Source organism: Gorilla gorilla, chromosome 22 (genome assembly GCF_029281585.2).
Source record: "Gorilla gorilla gorilla isolate KB3781 chromosome 22, NHGRI_mGorGor1-v2.1_pri, whole genome shotgun sequence".
In the NCBI taxonomy this organism is placed as follows: Eukaryota; Metazoa; Chordata; class Mammalia; order Primates; family Hominidae; genus Gorilla; species Gorilla gorilla.
Window position 1 is genome coordinate 15751246 of NC_073246.2, and position 27406 is coordinate 15778651.

Sequence of the window (27406 nt, forward strand, 5' to 3'; positions counted from 1 at the left end):
CCCCTGATAGCGCCCCTAACCCGCCGCCAGCTGTTGGACCCGGGATAGCGCCCTAACACCCTCCCCTCGCCGCTGCAGTGTAGAAACCGAATAGCGCCCCCAACCCGTCCCCGCCTCAGACGTTGCAGCACCAGATAACTCCCCCAACCTGCCCCCTGCCGTGGGCCATGCAGCCACGGATTGGACCCCCAACCAACCCCCCCGCCGCGGCAGTGACGGCCCAGAAAGCGCTGCAACCTGATCCCCGCCGTGAATAGTGCAGCCACGGATCCTTAAGGCCCCCAACCCGCTCCCCACGATGGGCAGTGCCGTCCCAGATAGCGGATAGCACCCCCAACCATCCCCCAGCCGCGGGGTATGATGCCCTGGATAACGCACCCAACCCGCACCCCCCCCCGTGGACAGCTTAGCCCCCGACAGCTCCCCTAACCCGTATGCCACTACCTAGAATATGGTCCCGATAGCGCACCAAACCTGATCCCCGCCACAGGTAGTGCAGCAGCTGATAGCTCCCCTAACTCGCTCCCACTGACCACAGTACAGCCCCCTAATGATGCCCACAACCCACCACACCTCCCCACCTGCCACCGGTGGGGTATCGCCCCCAAACTGCCCCTTGCCGCTGGCAGTGTAGCTCCCAGTAGCGCACCCAATGCCCCCCTCTATCATGAGCAGTCTGGCCCGCGATAGCGCCTGAAACCACTCCCTCCAATCACCTCCGTGTACCCCCGCTTTCCCGCCCCCCCCCCCACCTGCAGCGTACCACCGGATACTGCCCCTAACCTATCCCCTGCGGGGGGCATTGCAGCCCCAGATAGCGCCCCCAACAAGTCCCCCGCCGTGGGCGGTGCAGCCCCCAAACCACCTCCCACCCCTCTATGGGCAATGAAGCCAGACCAGTCAGCACCCCGACCAGTCCCCCCACCCCGGCGCCGCCGGCAGTGTAACCACAGTAGCGGCCCTAACCCGTCCCCTGTGGCGGGCAGTGTAGCACCCAATAGGGCCCCCAACCAGCCCTACTGCTGCTGGCAATACAGCCCAGGATAGTGCCCCCAACCCGCCCCCTCGCTGCTGCGGGCAGCGCAGCCCGGCGTAGCACACCTAAAGTAGTGACGCCCGGAATAACACCCCTACCGGCCCCCGGCGGCGGGCAGTGTAGCCCCGGATAGCGCACCTACCCAATCGCCTTTCTACGCTCTGGCCAGCTGCAGTGTCCGCTGCTGCCACCCACGGCAGCGAGGCGAGCCAGCGAGGCCAGCCGCAGTCCCACAGACTCCAGCCTCCAGCCTGTGGTAGGTGCCTCCTCTTTCCCTTCCTGTATCCAGGCAAGGAGCAGCTCTCGCTGCCAGTCGCCTGTCTCCATCACCGCCACACACTATGCAGAGCCAAGCCCTGGTGCCACAGGATCCAGCCTCCAGCCTCCAGCCCCCAGCCCCCAGCGTGTGGCGGGGGACTCCGCTTTCGCCTTCTTTAAGGTGCGAACGGAGGGGTTGGGAACGCTGAGGCACAACAGCCTGCAATGGCGCAATTCCCCCTTAGCATGTTTTATATACTGAGGTTATGCAAGCCAGGTTCCTGGACTTCATGTTCTGATTGGATGAGAGAAAACCGCTAGGCCTGCTAGTTGGGGGCACTATCCCAGACTGTATTGCCGGCAGCAGTGAGGTGGGTTAAGGGTGCTATCCAGGGCTGCACTGCTCGGGGGTGCGGGTGGGGGGGGTTCGGGTTGAGGGCGCTATGGGGTGCTGCAATGCCCACGGTGCAGGGAGAGGGGGCAGTTTGGGTGTGTTGGGTGCGCTATGGGGGGGGGGGCTACACTGCTGGTGGCAGGGGGCAGGGTTGGTTGGGGACCGTATCAGGTGCTGCACTGATTGCTTTAGCTAGGATTTCCAGTACTATGTTACATAACAGTGGTGACAGTGGGCATCCTTATCATGTTCCAGATCTTAGAGGAAAAGCTTTCCATTTTTCCCCATTCCATATGATTCTAGCTATGAGTCTCTCTCATGTGGTTTTTATTATGTTGTGGTATGTTTCTTCTGTACTTGGTTTTTTGAGGATTTATAACATGAAGGAATGCTGAATTTCATCAAATGCTTTTTCAGATTCAGTTGACATAATCATACTGTTTTGTCGTTTATTTGGTTGATATGATGTATCACATTGAGTGTTGAATGACCCTTGCATCCCAGGGATACATCCCACTTGATCCTGATGAATTATCTTTTTAATGTATTGCTGAATTTGATTTGCTGGTATTTTGTTGAGGATTTTTGCATCAATATTAGAGATACTGGCCTGTAGTTTCCTTCTTTGATGTCTTTGTCTGATTTTGGTATGAGGGTAATAATGGCCCCACAGAATAAGTGTGGAAGTATTCCCTGCTGTTTTTCAAAATAGTTTGAGTAGTATTGATACTAGGTCTGTAAATGTGTGGTGTGAAGCCATCAGCAGTGAAGCCATCAGTTCCTGGGCTTTTCTTTACTGGGAGACTTTTTCTGATGGTTTCGATCTCATTACTTGTTACCGATCTGTTCTGGTCTTGGATGTTTTCACTGTTGAACCTAGGTAGGTTGTATGTATCTAGGATTTCTACTAGGCTTTCTAATTTATTGGCATATAATAGCCAGTTAAGATCCTTTGAATTTCTGAAGTATCAGTTGTAATGTCTCCTATATTATTTTTTGATTTTATTTATTTCAATTTTCTCTCTTTTTTCTTAGTCAGCCTGGCTAAAAGTTTGTCAGTTTTGTGTAGCTTTCCAGAAAACCAATTTTTTGTTTAATTTTGTGTATTTTTTTAATTTCAACTTTATTTCTGCCACCATCTCTATTATTTCTTTTCTTATTTTGGGTTTAGTTTGTTCTTACTTTACTAGTTCTTTAAGATATATTGTTTATTTGAAGTTTTTCTTCTGTTTGGATGGTAGGCACTTATAGCTATGAATCTCTGCCTTTGTACTGTTTTTGGCATATCATAAGTTTTGGTATATTGTGTCCTCATTACCATTTGTTTCATGAAATTTTTCAATTTCCATCTTAGTATCTTCAATGACCCACTAGTCATTCATTCAGGAGGGTATTATTTAACTTCCATGTGACTGTATGGTTTCCAAAATTATTCTTCTTATTGATACCTAGTTTTATTCTTTTGTAGTCAAAGAAGATGGCCATGGAGACAGCAGCGTGGTTGGAGTAGTAGCAGGCAGCCATCAGCAAGAGCTGCTCCCTGCCCGGCTGCTGGAGGCTAGAGCCTGTGGCCCAGTGGCTTGCCTCACTGTGGTTGGTGGTGGTGGTGACAGAGACTGCAGCATGACCAGAGTGATAGGATAGGGGCCATCAGGGCTGCACTTTTCACAGTGTGGGGTGGGTTGGGGGTGCTATCTAGGGTGTCACTGTCTGCACTGGGGGTACTGGTTGGTAGCATTATATGGGGCTGCACTGCCCATGGTGGGGGGCATGTTATGGGTGCTCTCTGGGACTGCAATGCCCATAGAGGAGAATAGGTTAGGGCACTATCGGGTATACGCTCCTGGTGGCGTTGGGGGGGGTGGAGGTGGGGGGCGCTATTGAGGGCAGGATTAGCCATGGAGGGGGGCAAATTGGGTACTGTTGGGGGCTGCACTGCTGGCGACGGTCAGCAGAGTTGGCAGCGACAGTGGTGGCATCCAAGGAAGGAGCGGTTCTCCTCTCCCTGGACTCCACACTCCAGAGGGCAACCTACTCTTGCTCATACTGGAGCGTGGCAGAGGCAGTGTTTCTGTGGAAATCCTGAGCATGGCAGAGCCCCTACACCCACTGTGGTTCCTGGGCCCATGCACTCTGGGTCTGTGCCACAGAGACTGCCTGGCACCCCCCAGTATGGAGTAGCAGACACCACTGGGGACAGGGCCCTGTACATGGAGGCATCCGGAACAGGAAGTGGCACTTGGGTGCAGAGGGTTGGCTGGGTCTGAGTTTCTGCTGCTCCTGTTCCCTGAGGAGTGCAGCCCAAGTGGGCCCAGCAGTTCCTGTGGAGTGGGGAGCCAGGCACTATGGTGTCTCCAGCACCCACCCCAGGCCCCAGTTTCTGGCCAGCTTGGGCCAAAAGGAGAGTCTGGACTTTGAAGGGTGGGTGTGAGTGCCTTCACTGAAACTGGCCCCTGCCACCCAGTGGCTGGCATGACAAAGTGAGGCTCTGACACTACCGCCCCTTGCATCTTCCTCTAGGATTTTCTGGCTTTGCCCTCCCAGCTGCTCCGTGCCAGGAGGAGGAGGAGACACCTGGAGCCTGCAACACCACAGCTCGCTTCTCTGTGGGCTGGTGGTGGCAATGCAGACTGCAGCATGCTGGAGCAGTAGGAGGGCAGGCGGCTGCGGCCAGGGTGGGGGCAGGCCTACAGCGGTGGCCAGGCTGTGGCAGTGGCCAGGTGGTAGGAGCCTTGTAGGGAGGGCCGATGCATTCACGATGGGCCTGGCTATGCCCTGCCCGTGCTGTGGACCTGGCTCTGTACTGCCCTGCCCTGCCTTGCCCTGGACCTGCCCTACCATTACCTGGACTGTCTCAGCCCTGCCCTGCTCTAGTCCCACGCTGGCCCTGTCTTGACCCTGTGCTGCCCTGTCCCTGCTCTGGTCCTGCCCTTGCACTTGCCCTTCCCTGGCTCAGGCCCTGGCCCAGGCCCTGGCCCCACCTCTGCCCTGGACCTTCCCTGAATCTGTGCTGACCCAGCTTTGGCTCTGGCCCTGCCCCCTGTCCTGACCCTGGCCCTGCCATGGCACTGGCCCTGCCAATGGTCATGGTCCTGGTCCTGTTCTGGCCCTGACCTGGCCTTGGACATGTCCTGGCCCTGATTTGTCCCGGCCCTGCCTTGGCCTGTCCCTGCCCTGGCCCCACCATGGCCCTGCCTGTTCTGCCCTCTCCTGGCACTGACCTTGCCCTGTCATGGCCCAGCAGTGCCATTGCCCTGCCTTACACTGCACTGGTTGTGCCCTGGCCCTGCCTGGCGCTGGCCGCTCCCTGGACTTGCCCTGACCTTGCCATGGCTTTTGCCCTGCCCTCACTATGGCCTGGCTCTGGCCCTGTCATGGCCCAGCCTGGGCCATGGCCCTGGCCCTGACCCTGGTGTTGCCATATCCCTGGCTCTGCCCTTATCCAGGCCCTGCCCCTGCCTGTGCCCTGGCCCTGGCCTGGAACCTGATCCTGCCAAGGACCTGCCCTGACTCTGCCATGGCCCTGGCCCTGCTCTGCCTTGCTCCTGGCCCTGACCCAGACCCTTTCCTGGTTCTGTCCTGGCCCTGGCCTTTCCCTGGCCCTGAGCTGGCAGTAGTCTGCCCTGGTCTTGCCACCACCTTGCCCTGCCGTGCTCTGGCTGTGTCATCACCCTGCCCTGGCCCTGCCCTCACCCTACTCTGGCTTTGACCCTGCCCTGGCCCTACCTTGGCTCTCACCCTAGTCTTGGCTAGGGCCTGCTCTGGACCTGGCCCTAGCCCAGACCTGGCCCTGACCCTGGCCCTGGTCTTTGTCCTGCCATATCCCTGGCCCTGGCCCTGCCCTGGCCCTGAAGTGACTTGACCCTGTTTTGGCCTGTCCCTGCTCTGCCCCTACCATTGCCTTGTCCTGTTCTGCCTTGTCCTGGCACTGACCTGGCCATGCCATTGCCCTGCCTTACCCTGCCTTGGCCGTGCTCTGGCTCGGTTCTGGCCCTGGCCCTGGCCCCACCCTGGACATGCCCTGACACTACCTCAGCTTTGGCACCAGCCTGGCTCTGCCTTGACATTGGCCCTGCTCTCTCTATGGACTGGCTCTGGTCCTGTCCTGCACAGGCCATACCATGCCTTGCCCTGACTCAGCCCTGACTCAGCCCTGGCTCAGCTCTGGCCTTGGTGTTGCCCCTGGTCCTGCCGTGTTTCTTGCCCTGTCCCTACCCTGGCCCTGGCCCTGACCCTTACCCTGGTCTGGCCCTGCTCGTGCCCTAACACAGACCCTGGACCTGTCCTGGCCCTGGCCCTTTCTGGCTTGAGAACTTACCCTGGTTCTGCCCTGGCCCTGACCCTGTCCTGACCCTGAAATACTGGCCCTACCCTGGCCTTGCACTGCTCTGGTCCTTGCCCTGACTCTGACCCTGTCACTATCCTAGCCCCAGCCCTGTCGCTGGTCTTACCATGGCCCAGACCCTGCCTTGGCCCTACCCTGACCCTGTCCTGGACCCCGGCTGTGCCAAGAACCTGAACTGTCCTTGCCCTTCTTTTGCTCCTGCCCTGAACCTGGTCCTGCCCAGGCCATGGCCATGGCCCTGTCCCTGCCCTGGCTGTTCCCTGGCCCTGCCCAGATCTTGGCACTGGCCTGGCCCTGCCCTGCCTTGGCCCTATGCTTTCCTAGACCCGTCCTGCCTGCCCTGGCCCTGCCTTGGCCCTAGCCTGGCTTTGACCCTGCCCTGGCCCTACCTTGGCCTTCACCCTAGCTTTGCCTGAGCCCTGCCTTGTACCTGGCTATAGCACAGACCTGGCTGTGGCCCTGGCCCTGCCATGGCCCTGTCCCAGACCCTGGCCCTGCCAGGTACCTGTCCTGGCCCTGCTCTGGGCCTAGCTTTGTCTCTGGTTTTTAGATGACCCTGACCCTGCCCCCTACCCTTGCCCTTTCCCTGGCACTCGCCTTGGACATGTCCATGGTCCTAACCCTGGCCCTGCCCTGGAGCTGCCACTGTCTTGGCTCTGCCCTGGCCCTGGCATGGACCTTGGCCCTGGCCTTCGCTGCTTAAGGCCATACCTGGCCTAGCCCTGGGCCTGACCCTGTCCTGGCCCTGATTTGCCCTGGCCCTACCCTGGCATGCTATTCTGGCCCTAGCCCTGACCCTGTCCCTGTCTCTGTGCTTGCCCTAGTCCTGTTGCTGGTCCTGCCATGGCCCTGGTCCTGACATTCCCCTTTCCTGGTCCTGGCCCTGGCCCTGCCCCGGCCCTGCTCTGGCCCTGGTCTGAACTCTGGCCCTGCAATGGACCTGCCTTGTCCCTGCCCAGACCCTGGCTCTGGCCCTACCTCTGCCCTGGCCATACCCTTGCCCTGGTCCTTGTCCTGTCCCAGCCACGTCCTTGGCCCTGCCCTACCTGTGTCCTGTTCTATCCTGGGCTGGCCCTGCCATGGCCTGGTCTTGCTATTGCCCTGCCCTAGCCTGCGCTGCTTGTGCCCTAGATCTGCCCTGGCCTTTACCCCTGTCTTGGTTCTAGCCCTGACTCAGCCCTGGACCTTCCCTGACCTTGCCTCAGCCCTGGCACTACCCTGGCCTTGCCTTGGCATTTGCCCTACCCTCTCTATGGCCTGGCTCTGGTACTGCCCTGCTCTGCTCTTGTTCTGTCCTGGCACAGCCCTGGCCCTTGCCCTGCCCCTGGTCCTGCCATATCCCTGTCCCTGGTCCTGCCCTCATGCAGGCCTGCTCCTGCCCCTGCCCTGGCTTTGGCCTTGGCCCTGTGCTATCTTAGTCCTGCCCTGGCCCTGACCTCGCCCTGGCCCTACCCTCACCCTACCCTGGCCCTGCATTTGGCCTGCCCTGGCCCTGGTTCTGCCCTGGCCCTCCCCTTGCCCTGGCCCCTCCCTGGCCATGCTTTTTCCCTGGTCCTTCCCTGGCCTGCCCTTGCCCTGGCCCCTTTCTGGTCCTGCCATGTTTCTGGCCCTGCCCTGTCCATGCCCCGGACCTGGCTCTGGCCCTAGACTTCCCTGGCTGTGCCCTGCCATACCCTGGCCTGGTCCTTGCTCTACACTGACCCTACCCTTTCTTGGCCCTGTGCTACCCTCACCGTGCCCTGGCCCTCCACTGGCCGTGGTCCTGCCATGGCCCTGGCCCTGACCTGGCCCTGTCTTAAGCCCTGGCCCTGCCATGTCCCTGCCCTGGCCCTGGTTCTGCCCTGCTTCTGGCCCTGCCCTTGGTCCTGTCATGTCCCTGGCTGTGACCCTGCACGGTTCTACTCTGGCTCTGGCCTGCCCTGGTTCTGGTCCTGCCCTGGCCCAGCCCTGACTGGGCACTGTACTACCCTGGCCCTGCCCAGCCCAACACTGCCCAGGCTGGAGCCCTGCCTTGGCCATGCCCATGGCCCTGCCCCTGGTCCTGTCATGGCCCTTACCCTGCCACTGGTCCTACGATAGCCCTGACCCTGACTTGGCCCTGGTCCTGACCTAGCTGTGGCCCTGCCCTGCTTCTGGCCCTGTCCTGGCCCTGCCACTGCCTTGGCCCTGGCCCTGCCCTGGCTCCTACCTGCCCTGGCCTTTCCTCGGCCCTGTGCTACCCTGGCCCTGCCATGTTATGGCCCTGCCTCTGCCTTGGCCCTGCTCTGGGCATGGCCTTAGCATTCGACCTGGCCCTGCCCTGGCCCTGCCCTGGACCTGCCCTACCATTACCTGGCCTGTCCTGGCCCTGCCCTGCCCTGGCCCCACCCTGGCCCTGTCTTGGCCCTGTGCCACCCTGTCCCTGCCCTGTCCTTGCATTGGCCCTTCCCTGGCACAGGCCCTGGATTAACAAAGTTGTACAGTCACCAATCACCACTGTTTCAGTGCAGAACATTTTCATCTTCCCAAAGAGAAACCCATCAGTAATCACTCCCTGTCCCTCTCCCCTCATGGCCCTTGGCAACCACTATTCTAGTTTTTTGTCTCTATGGATTTACTTATTCTAAACTAGACATTTGATATTAATGGAATCATTCAGCATGTGACCTTTTTGTCTGGCATGTGCCAAGATTTTTGAAGTGTACTTTTTAATTTTTCTCTGATATTTTCTAGATTTTAAAGTTTAGATTTTTAAATCTTTCTGGATTTAATTTTTTTTTTTTTTTTTTTGAGATGGAGTTTCGCTCTTGTTGCCCAGGTTGGAGTGCAATGGCACAATCTTGGCTGACTGCAACCACTGCCTCCCGGGTTCAAGCAATTCTCCTGCCTCAACCTCCCAAGTAGCTGGGATTACAGGCATGTGCCACCATGCCTGGCTAATTTTGTATTTATAGTAGAGATGGGATTTCTCCATGTTGGTTAAGCTGGTCTCAAACTCCCACCCTCAGGTAATCCACCTGCCTCAGCCTCTGAAAGTGCTGGGATTACAAGTGTGAACCACCACACCTGGCTAAAAAAATGTATTTTTAAAAGTGTATTACAAAAAAAAATTAACTGGATGTAGTGGCAGGCGCCTGTGATCCCAGCTACTCAGGAGGCTGAGGCAGGGAAAATTGCTTGAACCTGGGAGGTAGAGGTTGCAGTGAGCTGAGATCATGCCACTGCACTCCAGCCTGGGCGACAGAGCGAGAGTCCGTCTCAAAAAACAAAAAATAAAATAATAAAATAAAATAGTATTCTCACCCTTTTCTACTCACATTCCCTCTGAGCTAATTAGTGCTATTGGCTGGTGTGTATCCTTCCACTCACATTTACTTACTCATACATTCAAATGCAAAATACACATACATACATAGGATGGTGGTGGTTGTATTTTAAAATGAAATTATTTTATGCACATTACTTTGCATCTTGCTTTATTTAAGAAAATATTTTAGCTGTTCCTCAAAATAGTTGATAGAGATCTAACACATTCCTTTCAATATTAGGTAACATTCTGTTACACTAATGAGCCTCATTTACTCGACCATTTCACTGAATGGGTGGATATTCAGATGTTTTCAGTTTTTTGACACCATAGCTAAGTCTTAATAAATATCTTGTTCATATATTCTTGTTAACTGATGCTCTTAATTCTATAGACTAGAATCCCAAATCTGGGGTTTCTGCGTCAAGAACATTTGCATTTTGTCCAGATTATTCAAATTGTTGGCATACAGTTTTACATGGTATCATATCATCATCCTTTTTAGTTTTGTAAATAAGTAGTGTCACCACTTTTTTTTTTTTCTTTAATGGAGTCTTGTTCTTTCATCCAGGCTGGAGTGCAGTGACACAATCTTGGCTTACTGCACCCTCCACCTCCTGGGTTCAAGCAATACTCCTGCCTCAGCCTCCCTAGTAGCTGGGACTACAGGCGTGCACCACCATGCCTGTGTAATTTTTGTCTTCTTGGTAGAGGCAGGGGCTTTACCACATTGGTCAGGCTGGTCTTAAACTCCTGACCTCTAGAAATTCACCTGCCTTAGCTTCCCAAAGTGCTGGGATTACAGGCATGAGCCACTGCGCCTGGCTGTGTCACCACTTACCTATATTTAGTAATTTGGTGTTCTTTCTCTCTGCCTCTCTTTATTTATTTTTTGGGTAATCGAACTAGCTAGAGTTTTCTCAACTTTTTCAAAGAATCAGCTTCTGGTTTTATAATTTGTCTCCATGTTTTTCTGTTCTCTGTTTGTTCTCACTCTAATCTTTACTATTTTCTTCCTTCTGCTAGCTTTGGTGTAGTTTACTCTTTTTCTGGTTGCTTGAGGTGTATGGTTAGGTTATTGAGTTGAGAATTTTCATGTTTTTTTTAATGTAAAGGTTTACAGCTTTAATTTTTTCTTTTAGCCCTGCATTCACTGCATCCTGTAAGTTTTAGTGTATTGTGTTTTCATTTTCATTTGTCTCAAGATGGTTTCTAATTTCCTTCATGATTTTTTCCCTTGATCTATTGGTTATGATTCACAAATTTTCCCATATTTGTGAATTTGTTAGTTTTTCATCTGCTGTTGGTTTTTCATTTCCATTATGATCAGAAAACATACTTTGTAAGATCTCAATTTCTTTAAATGTATTAAGACTTACTTTGTAGCCTAATATATGTTCTGTTTTGGAGAATGTTCCATGTACATTTGAGAAGAATATATTGTGTTGATGTTGGGTGAGTTTAGGTGTTGACATGTTACATTTGAGCATACATGTAGGTGGAGATGTGAGATATTCATTTAGGAGAAAAGCCAAGGGAAGAAATTTGTTAATGAACTGTAAAGAGGGGTTGACATTCACAAGAATATGTAATTTTTTTTTTGAGAAACAAATTTAGAGCGATAGAACAGCCTTGAATATATTCTTATTTAGAAGGCTGAAGTTTGAATATAGCCTGGAGTGTTAGAAAAGGATGGAACAGTTTATCATAGACCAGAGCCAAGAGAGTATAATATTTAGATTTTAAATATCAAAAAGAAGATATGATCAGCTGAATTCAAAGTTGAAGCCTAGGCATGGTGGCTCATGCCTGTAATCCCAGCACTTTGGGAGGCTGAGGCAGAAGGATCACTTGAGCCCAGGGGTTCAAGACCAGGCTGGCTAACATGGCGAAACCCTGTCTCTACTAAAAATACAAAAATTAGCCAGGCCTGGTGGCAGGTGCCTGTGATCCCAGCTACTCTGGAGGCTGAGGCGGGAGAATCACTTGACCCCAGGAGGCAGAGGTTGCAAAGAGCTGAGATAGTGCCTCTGCATTCCAGCCTGGGTGACAGAGGAAGACTCCATCTCAGAAAAAAAAAAAAAAAAAAGTTCAGAAAACAGCTCCCTTGTTTGGGAAGGACTGTTTTTGATATACCCTTAAAAATTCAATAAAGAAAATAGAAAAAAGATTTTTTTTAATTTGAGAAACATTTAAATGATGACCACTACTTAAATTGTGAAATTGGAAACCAGAAATATAAATTATGCACTCTTTATAGTATGAGTTTTAGAGGTTGTTAATTTGCTATCATATCAGGTAAATCTGGAATAGAAGAAACTTCATATATTATCTTATCGCTATATTTGAATTCTGTAGAAGTTGTTTCTGGACAGTCTATGAAAAGCTCTTGCTGGCCACGGAGGAAGTAGGCAGCTGACAGAAAGTTCTGCAATTGCCTGTGCCAAACTGTGTAAAGCAAGTACTTACATCAATTGGGAAGATAACGCTGTCATTTTCCTACTTGTTCAGTCCATGGTGGTTGATCTTAAGGTAACATGCTTATTCTTTCTCTACTACAAAGTTTAAGAAAATTAAATTAATTTTCTAGCATAAGTATTATGTCAAAGAGAATTGCTAACATTAAAGTTCTGATTCTTCTTTGATAAGTTCATAGGACTTGCTTTTGTTGTTACTGCGTTCATCAGTCTAAATGGACTGAGAATATGAAGAAAACACTGTTTTCTTAAATAAGCATAAATATACAGACTTGGGTTTAAAATAATGTGGCAATCAGGGCTTGAAAGGAACCTATATATGGTACAGGAAGAATTGTATCAGACTGATGAACCACAGTATTGGTGCTTTGTGCTGCTTCTGGCAACTGAATTTTACTGCCATCTATGTGGATAATGTGTTGATGTTATTACATATTAGTAAAGAAATACTGCATGGGTATTTAAAGGCTTTTGTTTTCTGTTGGGGTTTTTACAGAACCTGCTTTTTAATCCAAGTAAGCCATTCTCAAGGGGCAGTCAGCCTGCAGATGTGGATCTTATGATTGACTGCCTTGTTTCTTGCCTTCGTGTAAGCCCTCACAACAACCAACAGTTTAAGGTGAGGGCATTGGTTTTTATCTAACTATGTTTACTGATGCCGTTATCCTTTATAAATGGAAAGACTAGAGGGATAACAGGTTCACCTCTATAGGCATTATCTCTATAGGCAGTACTATTACGTACTGATGTTCATTTCAAGACCTTAAAAACTTAGTGTTTTTTAAAAAACTTTCTATTTGCTGTTCTTTTTGACTTCATTTGTATTACTGAGTATTTTTCTCATAGAAATAATCTGCTTTTTTTTCTTTTTCTATAGATCTGCCTGGTGCAGAATTCACATTCTACATTTCACTATGTGCTGGTAAATTCACTCCATCAAATCATCACCAATGTAAGTCCAATAGGCATTGCTAAACTACTAAAAAAAAAAATTTCATTATTTTCTTTACATATTTATTTTTATGAAACACACTCTTGGTTTTCAAAAAGGTTCTGAATTTAGATGTATGGAATAGGAAAATTTCTCCATGGTGATTATATTTGATAATTGATAAATACTTGTATTTTTCATAGTAAGCCTTGACCGAAGGGCCCATATTAAGGAAGATGGAGTTAATAAGATGCTTTGGAAAGATAAATCTAAAGCATTTTATTCAGATCAAAAGCCCTAGAGAAAAATGGCACTGAAAATATAAAATTTTCATCCCAAAGCTTTTCAAACATATTATTTGAATACTCTTAGCCCTTTCACAGCATTTGATACATTGACTTGCCACCTTACCATTTAAGTTAAAAGTAATAGTATTTATGTTGTAGTCCAGTATAGCACACTGACAAAATGATGGGACTATATTTGATGGTACTTTAAAACCTTTTGATCTTAAATTTATTCATATTGTAAAATTTCATTTTTCTTAAAATAAAATATTAACATACTTTAAGAGAGGTATTCACAAGATACAAAAGCATATCAAACAAAATAAGTGAAATCATTAAAAGGTACTTGGGAAACCTTCAACTCTGATATGGTGACACTAAATAGAGAGCAAAACTTTATCAGATTTGGACTGTGGATTTTTAAAATTCTAATTATGAACAACCCAGTTTTGAAAGTTCTCAGGTGTTGGCCAGGCGCAGTGGCTGATGCCTGTAATCCTAGCACTTTGGGAGGCCAAGGTGGGTAGATCACGAGGTCAGGAGTTCAAGCCTGGCCAAGATGGTGAAACCCCATTTCTACTAAAAATACAAAAAATTAGCCGGGTGCGGTGGCAGGTGCCTGTAATCCCAGCTACTCGGGAGGCTGAGGCAGGAGAATTACTTGAACCTGGGAGGCGGAGGTTGCAGTGAGCTGATATCACGCCATTGCACTCCAGCCTGGGAGACAAGAGTGTGACTTCATCTCAAAAAAAAAAAAAAAAAAAGGTTTAGCACTTATTACTTAGTCATTGCTTCCATATTTGTGTACATTGCTATTGATCCCATAAATTGATACATTTCTTGCAGTCTTTTTGGAACGCTATTTGGCATGAGCTATACAAACATTTCATTTTTTTAGTACAAATAATTCAATTTCTATAAGTTTAAAAATGTTATGAATATAACTCAAAAGGAAAAAGCTGCACACATAGGTACTTATTGCTCTAGATTACAATAGGAGAATATTAGAAGAACTTTACTAGGAGGACAATGGGTTAATATTCAATAATGAGAATGGTATTTTAACTTGGTGAGCTGATAAACATTCATTAAAACCTATATAGGGCCGGGCGCAGTGGGTCTCGCCTGTAATCCCAGCACTTTGGGAGGCTGAGGTGGGTGGATCATAAGGTCAGAAGTTCAAGATCAGCCTGGCCAAGATGGTGAAACCTGTCTCTACTAAAAATACAAAGAAAAAATTAGCTGGGTGTGGTGGTGGACCCCTGTAATCCCAGCTACTTGGGAGGCTGAGGCAGAGAATTGCTTAAACCTGGGAGGCGGAGGATGCAGTGACCCGAGATCACATCACTGCACTCCAGCCTGGGCCACAGAACGAAGCCACGTCTCAAAGAAAAAAAAAACAAAAAAAAACCTATATAGATCTGCGGGGCATGGTGGCTCATGCCTGTAATCCCAGCACTTTGGGAGGCCAAGGCGGGCTAATCACGAGATCAGGAGATCAAGACTATCCTGGCTAACATGGTGAAACCCCGTCTCTACTAAAAATACAAAAAATTAGCTGGGCATGGTGGCGGGCGCGGTGGCGGGCGCCTGTAGTCCCAGCTACTCGGGAGGCTGAGGCAGGAGAATGGCGTGAACCCGGGAGGCGGAAGTTGCAGTGAGCCAAGATCGCGCCACTGCACTCTATCCTGGATGACAGAGCAAGAGTCTGTCTCAAAAAAGAATAGCAACAACAACAACAACAAAAACCTATATAGATCACATAGCAATATGGAAAAACATGATACGTCAAGTGAGTATACTGTGTTTATGGCTTTGCTAAAACGTGGAAAATACAAAAAAAAAGGGAACATGAAAAGAAAATCAAAGCAGGGAAACGGCTAACACATTTTCTTTCAATATGTATTTTTAAAGTTTTATCAAACAAAAATATAGAGAATTTGTCACTTGAAAAAGCTACTGCCGGTAAGTTGTACCAAGTTTTGGTACAATAGTAGCAAATTTGATTTTTAATTTGTGTTGTTTTTTTTGATATGAGAGCTTTAAATTAATAGTTTTTTGAGATTCTCACAATTAATTGCAATTTTCATTAAATATCTCAAAGTAATTACAATAACAATGTTTGAAATGAGATAATATGGGTCTGGCCTTTATACGTTGATAAGTTGACCAAGGACTGAAAGGAATGTCCAGAGCTTCACAGTGTCTGCTGGGTTGGGGGTGGAGGGGGGTGGGAGGAATGTGAATTGGGATTGTAGAATTGGAGTTAAGATAGGATCAGTTTGAAGGAAGAGTTTACATTTTATTCTTTATATCTTTGATGGTTTTAATTTATGTAATAATCTATATGTTATATATTGTAAGTGAATTATTTAATTCCTGTTAATATTCTCTGAACCAAATTCCAATTTCAGTTCTATGGTCCATTGAAATACTTTAGAATGGATAATCTGCTATGAAATACAAAATCCATTTTGCTTCCTCTCTCTTGATTTTGAAAAATAGTTGCTCTTTTCTGTTACAAGAGACTTTGTGGCAGGTGAGACAATTTTTACTTATCTTTTGCTGTGTGTATTAATTTTGGCAAGCCCTTCTTACTTGGGGATTAACTTTTTGTTTCATAGAGTTCTTTAATATCTGTTGAAATTATTTTGTTTGTTTCTTAAAGGAATTTTTACAGTTGTATATTGTTCTGAATTCATCATTTAGCTTTATATGGTTATGCCAGTTAGAGTAAGAATGATGGGAATAAAATGATATCATTCTGTCTATATTATTCCCTAGAGGTTTGTGTTCACCAGAGTTTATCTCTCTTTATCTTTTACTATGTATTGAAACTACAAATGAAATAGCTCAATTTCTTAGCATTTATACAATAAGTACTCCAGCGTTATGTTTACCAAACATGTTTGAGTGAGTCTTCTCTTTGCCTTTCTCTTTTTTAAAAAATTCAGGCTCTGCTGGTTCTTCGTCAGTCAGATAGCATTGATTTGTGGAATCCTGATGCTCCTGGAGAAACATTTTGGGAGATTAGGTATATGTACTTTTATTTTTTAAGTTCAACTTTTAAATTTTATTTTGTATTTTTTGTCTTGAAATATTAACTCTATAGTATTTAGTATATTGTAAAACTTATACTTCCAAAGGTTTTATGATTTGGTATTTTTTTGACTTCAAATTATTAGAATTTCTTGTTTTAACTGTAAAAAAATGTGTCACAGCAATTTAGAAAATAAGTTTTAAGAATAGTGCTAAATTTTGTCACCCAAACATAAGTACTGTTGTTTGGTATATTCCCTTTTTCAGATTTCATTGTGGTTACTACTGTGATTTTAATAGATTTTCACAGTTTTAAGCCTAGAATGATAAAATTTTGTAAAAATATTGTTTTTTCAGTTTTTTAAGCTGTGTGATCTTTCACAAACTTTCTGTAATACCAATGCTTTTGATGAATGAATTAAGCATGGACACCTGCTCAGAAGACAAAAATATATACAGAATTTTGTGGTCTACTTCCTAGATTATATAAGTCATTACATTTTCATGAACATAAAGTCACCACACTGAGGAAAATGGAAATGTGTAAACCTCAAGTTTGCCATTATCTTATAGGAATGGGCGTGCTAAGTTACTTGGCAGCTGAATTAAACCTTACTCTAGAGCAATGCTCTCCAATAGTAATATAATGAGAACCCCATATGTTAAAGTTTCCTACATTAAAGAGTAAAAAGAAGCAGGTAAAGTTAATTGTACTAATATTTTATTTAACCCAGTGTATATTATCTGTAATATAATTTCAACATGTAATCAATATAAAAGTTATTAATGACATATTTCATTGTCTTTTTTAAATAAAGTCTTCGAATTTTGGTGTGTCTTTTATACTTGCAGCACATCTCAATTTGAACAAGCCACACTTAAAGTCCTCGATAGCCATGTGTGGCTGCCCAGTGGCTACCATGTTAGACACTGCAGCTCTAGAGTAGGGATCGGGAAACTTTTCTCTTAAGGCCAGATAGTAAATATTTTAGGCTTTGCGGGTCATACAGTTTCTGTCATAACCATTCAGTTCTGCCTCTGAAGCAGGAAAGTGGCCACAGACAATATGTGAATGAACGGGCATGGCTGTGTTTAACTAAGACTTTATATTTACAATAGCAAGTGATAGGCTGGATTTGGCCTATGGATGGTAGCTTGCAGACCCGCTGTCCTCATTCAGCTACCTCTGTCCCCCAGGGGAGTGCCTAGGTGGCCAGAACCTCCTCTGGGCTTCAGCCCATGCTGCTTAGGTCCGGGATCCCTTGGGGAGTCTCTGAACGTGCACCTCACAGTCTCACGTTTGTGTGGTGGACGATGTGCACATGGCTGCCCATCCTGGGTGGAATCCTCACGTGCTTGAGAGTCTAACACACTTCTAATAACTCATGAGGAAGACAAAATTATAAAGGAACTTTTCAAATACTTAGAACTGAAGAATAATAAAAATACTACATAGCAAAATGTGTAGAATGTAGTTAAAGTTCATTGTATACAGGGAAATGTAGCCTTTTAAAGACAGACTGGAAAAGAAGAAAGGCTACAAATTAATGAGTTAAGCTTCCAACTTAAGGACAAAAGAGGCAAGTCATGGTGGCTCACACCTGTAATCCCAGCACTTTGGGAGGCTGAGGTGGACAAATCACCTGAGGTCGGAAGTTCAAGACTAGCGTGACCAACATGGCAAGACCCCGTCTCTACTAAAAATACAAAAATTAACCGGGCATGGTGGTGGGCGCCTGTAATCCCAGCTACTCAGTAGGCTGAGGCAGGAGAATCGCTTGAACCTGGGAGGCAGAGGTTGCGGTGCGCCAAGTCAGACCCTGACTCATGCTACCGCCCCTGCCACCCCCAGTTGTTTTAGAAGTGCTGCCTGGTGCAGAGGATCCTGGAGGCCTGGGAAGCCAGTGACCACACACAGTAAGAGCCACTCAGACATGGAGGGACCCAGCCTGGCCAGTCAGGGATGCAGAGACGCACCTCAGCCGGGCACTGGTGATGCTGGGTGCAGGACTGCACGCTCTGGTGGAGTGCTGGGTGTGCGACACAGCTCCACACTCTGAGGCTGCCATGCAAGGGGCCCTCCTACTGGGTGGACAGCTGCAAATGCTACTTGGGGAGGGGACACAGGGAGCTGACAGGAAGCAGTCCCATCCCCACCAGGCACCTGCTCTGGCCCCTGCCCAGCCTGGCTTGCCTAGGCTTTGCCCTCTTGCGGGTCCCCTGTCCATTCCTGATCTTCCCCAAGAACTCGGGTGCTCCATCAGCACTCGCACATGGGGACGCGTTATTTTGGTCTTTCCGTGTCTTCTGCTTAATGGGTGCTCCCTCTGGTCAGGACACATGTCCTGCTTATTGTCCTGGACCCAAAGCCATCCCCACCCATTCATTGTCCTGCTGGGAGCTGTCTGGCTCTGGGCGATATGAGGAGGGACTCACTGGAGCTGGGAGGGGTTTGAGTGCAGCTGTGGGGAAGCAGAGGCTGAGCTGGGCTGCACAGCATGGAGGTCCTGCCCGACCCTCCCTGCAGGGTGCTGAGCCTGAGCTTTGTAGCTGACAGCGTGGGCTCAGTTCCTGCGCCACTGCTGCCACCAGCAGGGCTCAGACCACACCACGGCCTTTCTGCCTCCGTTTCCCTGTCTGTAAAATGGGATGAGAGCAGTGTCTGTCTCCACGTCTGTCTCAGTGGCACTTTTGGTAGTTAGGTTGGGGTGAGCCTGCTTCACGTGACAGGTGCTGCTCAAACAGAAGTGTCTTGGAGGCAGGGCCGGGGGCACGGGCTCTGGGCAAGGGCCGGGAACTCGCTCTGGAGGTGAACCTGGAGGCCCGTGCCACTTGGCTCACCGGGTCATGGGTCTGGCAAGGTTGGGGCCAGGCGGCCACCCTGATGGTGCCTGTGGCTTTTAGGGCGACGGGTGGCATGAGGCGTGGGAACATAGGCCACCTCACGCAGATCGCCAACGTGCTGGTGCAGAACCTGGAGCGGGGCTCTGTGCAGACACACATCAGCGAGGTCATCTGAGGTGAGCCCCCCACCCGGTCATCCTTTTGCTGGTCGCGGGCACCGGGGCTCTGAAGGAGCTGCTGCCTGAGGCTCCCCTCTGCCCGTCAGCAGGTGCTGACTGCACTGACAGTGAAAGTCTCCATCCCACAGCCGTCTCTGTCCTCTCACTTCCCACATCAGATCTGTCCTCAGGGGGACCTGGGTCTCATGTGTCAGTTCTGTTGGGCAGACTTCTGTGGAGACCCTACCAGGCGTCAGCATGTGGCATAAGAGACAGTCCCTGCTGGGAGTAGTTGGTGACTCCGGAGCTGGTGCTCTGAAGCCATTAGCGCTGCCAGGCTCCTTGCAGCTCATGGAGTCCTGCCTGGGTGCAGGCAGTCCTGGCCGTGTGCCAGCTTTGCTCTGCATTCAGGTGGTTGGAGAGTCTCACATTCTCACTCAGGTGTGAGACTTCATAGCACAAGTCTCAGGGGAACAGGTAGCACCCTGTTTCTTAAGAGCACAGTGGGTTAGGTGGACACAGGCACACCACATGTGTGGCAGAGGCGGGCCCAGCCATGGCCCCTCCTCCCTATACCGGTACAAGGTGAGGAAGCTCTGGATGGTCGTCCCCGCACCCCAGGACCATAGGGTGAGGGGTCTCCTGGGTTGGGCCCCATTAGCCCCTAGCAAGGTCAGGCCTGCCGGCCGCTGTCACAAATAATAAGAGCAGGGCAAGAGGAGGGCAAAAGAGATGGGTGAAGGTGGAGGCCAGGGAGGGATCCCCAGGGCAGGGGTGGTTTAGGGAGGCGAGGGGCAAGCAGGAAGCTCTTGGATCATCCCATACAGTCTCCAGATCGTGAATCCTTCCAGGGTTCTGACCTCCCCGGAAAAACAGACAGGACACACACCCAGGCCTGTAGGCTGCTGCTGAGTTTGGGCCTGTGAGGCAGGGTGAAGGAAGCTTGCTGCTTTCTCAGATTCTGTTCCACAGCTTCTGCGTTTCTGGGAGTTCCTCAGAATGGGCTTCCACACCAACAGACTTGGAACTCAGTTGCCCACTGAGGTCTCGGTAGGGGCAGAAGTGCCCACCACCCTGCCCACAGTTGCTGCACCTCAATCTCACTGTGGCCCCAGGCCCCTCCGGACACGCGACTATGCTGACTCCTTCCCACCCAGCAAAGCTCCTGCTTCAGGCCCTCAGATGGACTGACCACAGTAGCACCGCCCCATCCTCCTGGACCCAGGATGCACCTGCCGGAGCGCCTGAGTGCCCTGAGCCATCTGCAAGGGGTCTCCCAGGGCTCACCAGGCAGCACTTTCCTTGCAGGGCTCCCTGTGGATTGCCATGGCTGCTAGGAGAGCTTCGTGGAGGAGAGGCTGACGGAGACCAACTGCAGGAACACTGTGGACTTGTTGAGGAGGCTCGGGGCTGCGCCCTAGGCGCCGGCATGGTGCTGGGACGCAGGAGGCTCGGGGCTGCCCCCTTGGTGCATGCACAGTGCTGGGACGCTGTCAGACACTCCTGTCTTTGCCCCGAAGCAGAGGCCAAGAGAGGCACAAGGGCCGCACACCTGCCTGCTCCTCTTGGACACGGGTGCCCGAGCATACCCTGCAAGTGTGCAGTCTGTCCTCCAGGCTGATGCCTGCAACACAGACCCTGTCCTGTGCCACACCCAGGGCTGGTCTCTGAGGACCTCTGTGCAGAGCCAGTGTTGGCCCCAGGTCCCTTCCCTCCCAGTCCAGGAGCTGTAGCTTGTTGGCAGAGGGCTCCACATGCCTGAGACCAACCTGCCCCCTGCACATGGATGTTGGGCTGTCACGGGGCCTTGGCCTCACCTGGGCACCTCCTTACACAGCAAGGCCTCCTGGGCCCAGAGATCTGATGAGTGACATGCTGGGTGGGGTCTGGGAGCCCTGGGCTGGGTAGGGTCTGGGGCGCTGGGCTGGCTCACACACCCACCCCATCTGGCCTGTGTTTTAGGCAAGCACTCACTAACTTCACTCCTCGAGTGAGGACATTGAGGGTGCTTTCCCTAATGAGCTGTCCCTTCAGCAGGTGAGGGTGTGGCCGGCCCCTGCACCTGCCGGGCCCTTCCTGGCACCTGTGTGCTCTGTGCTTGGTCCTCCAGACAAGTCTCTGATGGCATCTCACTAGCAAAAGGGAGAGGGGGCTCATCTCCGAGCACGTATGGGGTGGGGTGGGTCTGAGGGGAGAACTCCAAAGTCACTCCACCTTGACGAGAGCACTGAGGACACAGCAGATAAACTCGAAAGTCAAAGAATATGGGACGTATCTCGGATGTGAGCACAGTGAGCACGCGGCCTGAGTTTTGGTAGAATCGTGAGCCCTGAACAGTCAGAGTTTACTGCCCACTTTTGCTGGAGGAGAAGCTCCTGAACAACTAGAGAGTCTGTGGTTCCCAAAGAGCAGCCTGTAGGCCTGAGGACTGCTGTATGACCGGCGTCAATCCCTGCCTCCCTCCCTCCGTCCCTCCTTCCCTCCTTCCCTCCCAGGCCTTCTCTGACTACCAGATCCAGCAGATGACGGCCAACTTTGTGGATCAGTTTGGCTTCAATGATGAGGAGTTTGCAGACCATGACGACAACATCAAGTGAGTCCACTTGGATGCCTCCTGCATGAGGCGCGACTCCCCCTCCTCGCTGCTGAAGTCCCACGGGGGCAGCTCCCTTAGGCCTTGCCAGGAGATAACAGGTGTTTCCAGTTGCGTGAGGGTGCTGAGGCCCCCAGTGAGCACCAGGGGAGGAGCACTGAGGCCTCAGATGAGCACCGGGGGAGGAGTCCTGAGGCCCCAGATGAGCACCAGGGGAGAAGCATTGAGGCCCCAGATGAGCACCGGGGGAGGAGTGTTGAGGCCCCCGATGAGCACCAGAGGAGGAGAGCTGAGGCCCCAGATGAGCCCCGGGGGAGGAGCTCTGAGGCCCCAGATGAGCACCGGGGGAGGAACGCCAAGGCCCCAGATGAGCACCGGGGGAGGAGCGCCGAGGCCCCAGATGAGCAGTGGAGGAGGAGCACCGAGGCCCCCAGATGAGCAGTGGGCGGGGCAGGGAGCGCCGAGGCCATCCCCCTTGCTGTTGCAGCGCCCCATTTGACAGGATCGCGGAGATCAACTTCAACATCGACACTGACGAGGACAGTGTGAGCGAGCGGGGCTGTGCGGGGTCATGCAGGCACCCTTTTGCCAGGCAGCTCAGGCCGCGCCCATGGCTCGGTCTGTCGTGGGCCTGTGCGGTGGGGCTGGGAGAGGCCCCTCTGTGGAGCTAGGAACAGTCGCTTTTCTTGACCCTCCCCATCATGCCCTCCAGCCCATGGCGCCCACATCCTGAACTAAGCCCCTCTGGGAGCCCTGTGGGGACAGCGCCTCCTGTCTCCCCCAGACCCTCTGGAAACTGACCTTGGCGTTTTACTCTGCAGCCCAGCGCAGCTCTGAGGCCTGCTGCAGCGACCGCATCCAGCACTTTGATGAGGACGAGGACATCTCGGAGGACTGCTGCCCAGGTGAAGGCCAGAGCCAGGTGCGGGGCCTGCCCATCCCCCCAAAGCCTCTGCCGAGGAGGTGCAGCCCCCAGAACACCCGTCAGATGCCCAGACGCCCTGCTGTTTGTTATGCCGGCTCGCAGAGCAAGCACACCCGTCCTGCAAGCACTGGCGCCCAACGCAGCGGGTGACCCTCAGGAGCTCGGAGCTGAGGCCTGGAGCGACTCGTGCTCCTCAGGGCATTCTGTGCTCACCCTCAGCCTGGAGCCTGGTGCTGTCACTGACCCTCAGTGTTAGGCATCTGTCCTGGGCCACCAGGCATCTGACTCTGCATCTCCCCGAGGTTTGGAGCCCCCCATGCTTCAGAGAGCTGCTCAAAGAATGGCCCGGAGTGCGGAGGCCAGGATGAGAAGGCGAGCTTGGAAGCAGACCATGATGCGCCTGGGGCAGGTGCCCCCCAGACCCTGGAAAGAACAAAGCCCCTCCTCTGGAGGGTGACTCAGAAGGTGGTGCTGTGGGGCAGGGGCCGGGGACGTGTGTGATGGGGACAGGACATGGTACCCTGGCCTAGGGGTGTGGAGGCTTCATTTGGAGCTGAGGCATTTGGGGCTCACTGTGGCCCGAAACCTGCATCTCCAGCTCTTTCCCAGCCATCCTGAGTAGGGGTCTGTGCTGCCCTGTGCCCGGCACAAGGTGGTCTCCTGCCCCTGCCTCTCGGTTGTTGTCACTCCGCCACTATCACCAAGGTTGGTGGGTGGTGTCCACCTAGTCCCCATCGTCCACCCGGCCCCCACACAATGCGGCACAGGCCTGATGCCCACCCCAGCACAGCAGCACAGGCTGGCCTCCACCCTCACGGCTGACATCTAGGGCAGGAGCCAGTCCACCCCGCAGGCTGCGCGGCTGATAAGACCCCTCTCCTTACCCCTGCCCTGGGGGCAGCACTGACCCATTCAGGACTTTGGGGAGGGGGCAGGGATCTCTGTTAGGAGGTGCCGAGCTCTTAGCTGAGGCCAAAAGAGAGAGCAAGGGCAACACCCTGGGGAAGCAGGAACGTCCCAGATAGGAGGAAGGCGGCTCATCCTTGAGGCCAGGGAGGGCCCGGTGGTGCTTGGTGAGCTGCCGTCTCTGTTGGATGCGGTCCTGGATAGGACAGGGCAGTGGCATCACCTCCACACTGTCAGCGTCAGCCGTGCTGGAGGCCTAGGGGCCCTCAGGTGCCTGACTGAGCCCCAGGTCATGGAGGGCAGTGGCATTGCCTCCACACTATCAGCGTCAGCCCTGCTGGAGGCCTAGGGGCCCTCAGGTGCCTGACTGAGCCCCGGATCATGGAGGGTAGTGGCATCGCTTCCACACTGTCAGTGTCAGCCCTGCTGGAGGCCTGGGGGCCCTCAGGCGCCTGGCTGAGCCCGGGTTCACACGCCCCATGGATGTTGGCAGCTTGTCAGGACCCTCGAGCTGTCCCCTGTTATTCTCTGAGGGGCTGAGGGGCACTGCCTGGGCCTCCCTCCTGGAGCAGCCCCATGTTCCTGTCAACCTCTGTGGGGCCCCCGGTGGGGGGTGTGCTGCCTCCACTTTGCCTGCAGCACCCGAGACAGGCCTGCCCTCACCTGACCACTGTGTCTCTCACCCAGCAGACGCCATGTGGATGACAGTGTTTGATGAGCCAGCGAACTCGACGCCCATAGCCCCAGGAGTGGTGAGGGACATGGGTTCCAGCATGTGGGCAGCTGGCACCTCAGCTCCAGAGGAGAAAGCCTGGGCCAGTTCACCGAATTCCAGCCTTTCTGCTGGTAACAAATGCATTGGCAGGAGGGGGCCGTGTCAGGAAGTGCCTGTCAGGGTCAGGAGGTGCCCGTTCCCCGGGACTGACCCTGTCCTCGTCCTTGTCTGTAGCTCCGAGTCAGGACCCAGGTGCAGCTCTCTGATGGACACAGAACACAGCCAGGCTGAGGCAGCCAGAGCCAAGGCCTCAAGAAAGCCTGTGAGTAGCAGCAGTGCAGGCGGCACCCAGCCTCCTGCAGAGGCCTAGCCTTGCCCAGTTTAAGGCCTGAGGCCAGCTGGCCCCCCTCCTTGGGGTCAGTGGGAGGAGGTGGCCAGGACCCCGCATGCTGCTAGGTCTCTGGTGACATTGGGGTTTGATACAGCAGTGGGACTGGAGCAGCCACGTGCAGATGGGGAGGCCCCCAGCCCCCAGAGGGGAGGCAGCAAGGCCATTGGGCTGGCCCTGAGCCCCGTCTAAGCAGGTGGCACAGCCCAGGTCTGCACCCTTGGTTCTAGACAGCAGCACCAGGACCCCAGCATTGAGATGTGTGTGGGTGGGTTGTTGGCAGGAAGCCATTCTGGGGCCTGATCAGAGCCCCTGGCCCCCAGGCCCCTAGTCAGGCCGAGAGGCTCCCCCAGACAAGGCTGAGAGCTCCAGGCGAGCGACAGCTGGCTTCCAACACTGGTGTCCCCGGTGCTTGAAGGAGCTGTGTCAGGACCACACAAGGCAGAGCGGGCCCCTTTCTGAACCTCTGCGTCCTCATGTGAGACCAGGGCACATTGCCCTGTATCATGGGGGAGGCAACAGTGTTGCTTGTGTGGAGACCTCATGGAAGGTGTGTGAGCCTGTTAGCCTCATCATGCGGTTTCCACACAGGTACACGTGTGCAGGCAACAGGCTGCATGTGAGAGGGCTACACGTAAGGGATCCCTATGGCCGGGGTTGCCACACCCTGTGGCCCCTCCTGCCTCACTGGACTGCACAGGCCTCCTACTCTGCAGTCAACCCAGCTTCTCCATGTTCCTCCGTGTACCTCCGTGTGTGTCACCAGGAAGGCCCCCCTGCTGGCCTCTGACAGCAGCTCCTGTGGGGGCTCCAACAGCGATACATGACGACCAGAAGGCAGTGAGTGCCATGGATGCTGTGAACACGGGTCCGGGCCGGGAGGCCCCCCGCCCCCGCTGCCCACAGTGGCCAGGACAGAGGAGGCTGTCAGCAGGTGTGTGGGGCGTGGGGGGTAGGTGGGCAGGCCTGCCTGGGTGCAAAGGCTGCGGCTTCCAGGCTCTGTCCCCAGCTCTTAGCTCCCTTGGGAGCAGGCTGAGGCCAGGCCAGGGGTCTTCTCCACACTGCTTCCCCGATGGCCCCGTGACCCCTTACAGGCTGGCTCGGGGTGGTCATGCCCACGCATTTAAATAGAGGCAGGATGGGAGGAGTGTGGGGGCTTCCTTCTTGGACAGAACATCTGTGTTCTCTGTTGTGAGTGGTTAAGACAAGAAGACAGGGCCTGGATGCCCCAGACGGTCCCCCAGGGACTTGGTGGGGGCAGCCCCTACCCCAGATCCCAGTTAGAGAGAACAGCCCAGCTCTTGGGGCTCTGGGCCTGGCTGAGCCGCCTGGGATCTGGGTACCCTGGTGGTCGGGGAGGGGCACAGACTTTAAGTCCAGCAGGTGAGCAGGCATCTGTGGGGCTCATGCAGACCTCGCCTGCTGCTCCCCTTTCATGGGAGGCCTAGATTTCCAGATGCCTCAGAAGCCAGGACAGTAGGATGGGGGGGGGCGGGGGCCTCAGGACTGCACTTGGGGCATCCAAACCCTGACTGAGAGTTGGAGGCAGCTTGCAGATGGGCAGAGGCTCAGGCTCCCTTGAGCCTCCAAGAGCCATTCCTGGGGAGAGAGTGGAGAGGGAGGCGCTCCCTGTGAGGAGGCTGGAGTCTGGCCAGCCCCTCCAGCAAGCTGAATCCCATCCATCCCCCCACAGGAAGAAGGTCCCTGGCATCCTTCAGTGAACAGATACCTCTTCTGGCCTTTGGGGTCAGGGGTTGGGAGTTTAGCAGGAGGGCAGGACAGCTGGGGTAGATGCTAGGGCCAGGTAAACCTGAGGGGGAAGGTAGGACTGGGCTTGAATGGGGAGGAGGGCACACCTGGCAAGGGCAAAGCTGTGCAGAGGCCCTGGGGCCTGAGCTCCCAGTAGGTCCAGCCAACAGTGGGGAAGTCCTTGGGCTGGATTCCTCTAGGAGAGGACAAGGTGCCTTTCACACCTGGCAGTGCATCCCAGTCACTCCTGTTTCCATGCTTGTGGAGGGCCTGCCTGCAGTGGGGTGAGGGTGCCCCCAGCCTCACTGCCCAATGCAGCTCAGCCTGCAAGCATCCCACCTGTCCTACCCTCCCCCGACAGGCGAGGCAGGTCTGACACCTCAGAGGACCCTGCCCACTGACCCCCAGCAGTCCTGGAGGGTCTGTGTGGTACTGGGGCTCCGGGCATCTCCCCCAGCCAGGCTGCAAGCTCAGCGCCAGGCTGGCTCTCCCTGCCCTGTTGACCAGCAGGCCATGTCTGTGCTCACAGCTCCTCCCCTTGTTTGGCCACGCTGCCGTCAGGGCATCTGCAGCAAGTGGGGGACACAACACGGGAAATGGGGCCAAGGCCACAGCAGTGGATGTCCCGATGCTGCCAGTCACTGGAAAGCCCAGGCCAGAGCCCCTCGGGTTGAAAGTCATACAGAGTTCCTGCGTGGGCTTCATTCCTTCTTAAAGTTTAGTCACTGAAATTCTTAAAAATCTTTATCAAGCCAGGCATGGTGGCTCACGCCTGTAATCCCAGCACTTTGGGAGGCCGAGGCAGGTGGATCACGAGGTCAGAAGTTCGAGACCAGCCTGGCCAATATGGTAAAACCCGTCTCTACTAAAAATACAAAAATTAGCCGAGTGTGGTGGCACACGCCTGTAGTCCCAGCTACTCGGGAGGCTGAGGCAGGAGAATCACTTGAACCTGGGAGGTGGAGGTCGCAGTGAGCCAAGATCATGCTACTGCATTCTGGCCTGGGCACCAGAGTGAGACTCCAATTCAAAAAAAAATCTTTACCCTCAGCTGGGTGTGGTGGCTCACACCTGT

The 27406-nt window shown here is 52.6% G+C and overlaps 1 pseudogene; it reads left to right on the forward strand.

The window, feature by feature from the left end:
* Nucleotides 1-16712: 16712 nt before the first annotated feature.
* On the forward strand, nt 16713-27046 carry LOC109023948 (serine/threonine-protein phosphatase 6 regulatory subunit 2-like; annotated as a pseudogene).
* The last annotated feature ends 360 nt before the right edge of the window (nt 27047-27406 follow it).